We start from the raw sequence: 1,630 nt of genomic DNA, 5'->3' as shown, positions 1-1,630 counted from the left end.
CAGTCTAGCACATTAACCTATAATGCCACACCAGGACTCCAGGCCTAGGTCAGGGGACAACATATTCCCTCATAATGACTCATGAACTACAGGGAAAAGGCTATCTTTAATTTTGAGGGACAAAGACACAAACACTAAAGGGGAAATCAAGGAGGGTATTGGCACAAAAGTTCGATGCTCCCAGAGTATGCTCCTTCTCAACAACCCATGGAGCTCTGTCTTCAATGGCCTTTTACTGGCTTCAGTACAGGCTCCCTACAATGAGCACTACACTGCCAAGCACAAGGTCATGGTTCGAGCCCACCAGTTACTCCACAGGAAAAAGATGAGTCTTTCTGGTCCCACAAAGATGTACAGCCTCTGAAACCCTATACAGGGTCACTATGTGTCTAAATGGACTTGAGGGCACTTAATAACAACAACATGCTCCCATGACAGATGACATCAAACCTATTGATATTTAGTCAGCATTGCACACCCATGGGGTCTCTCTTGGAAGAGCTGACCTCTACTATGTGACTGCCAGTGTTCCTGCTGTCAGGAACCAAGACTAAAGGAAAATTTGTTTATCACAAAGAGTTTCACACCTCGCATGAATTAAGAGACAAGAGAATCAGGCAATCGGGTTTGAAAGTAGAACTGCCAATGGGTTGGAAAGTAGAACTGCCAATGGAAATGAAAATTTGGAGGAAAGATCACACATTAAACAAGATACTGAATTCAGTTTTACACACAGTCAACATGATTCTATCAAACTAACTCCACTTCTCTGGCTACAATTCTCCATCTTAGGCATTTCAATTCATTCAACCATCTCTATTAAAAATATAAATTATTACATGAAATCAAGTTTTTAAACAGTCAGAAACATCAGAATAGTGTTAGAAGAAACTGAGTCTGTACAATGTGGTGTCTCCATTTTCCATTTCTTACATTTGTTCTTGTTCAGCCCACTATTCAGCTATTGTCACATATCAGATGACTAAAATGCTTCAGTTACTTAAGGGGTTGGACTGGTAGAGGCTAGGAGTTGGCAAAGATGCATCCTAAATTGTAGCATGAAGATAACTGCCTACTATCACTTTTCCTGGACTCCCTAGATGCTGTAAGCTGGTAGCCTGCTAGGCTGTTAACAAAAGGTTTGGAGGCTCAAGTTCTCCCAGAGGTAGCTCAGAAAAAATGACTGATAACTTCACTCCTCCAAATGCCAGCTGCTGAAAAACTCTTATGAAGCCAGTTGTACTTTAACTGAAATGGAGTACCCATGGGTTAGAGTTGACACAAAAGCAACTGGTCTGTATCATGCTGATAGGGTGAATTTGAATGTTAACTAACTGTATGAAGCTAAAATTATTCCTAACAGATTTCAATATGCATACATAAGGGAGGTCCAGTTAATACTATTATTATTCAAATTTATGCAAAAACCACTAAAACCAGTGAGGATGAAACAGAAGAATTCTACCAACTTCTTCAATCTGAAATTGATCAAACATGCAATCAAGATGCATTGCTCATTATTGGTGAGTACAATGCAAAGGGTGGAATCATAGAGGAAGGATGAGTAGTTGGAAAATATGTCCTTGGTAATAGAAATGATGCTGGAGAATACATGATAGAATTCTGCAAA

The sequence above is a fragment of the Chrysochloris asiatica genome, unplaced genomic scaffold, assembly GCF_000296735.1.
Source record: "Chrysochloris asiatica unplaced genomic scaffold, ChrAsi1.0 scaffold00387, whole genome shotgun sequence".
Taxonomy (NCBI): domain Eukaryota; kingdom Metazoa; phylum Chordata; class Mammalia; order Afrosoricida; family Chrysochloridae; genus Chrysochloris; species Chrysochloris asiatica.
This window is presented reverse-complemented; position numbering follows the sequence as displayed.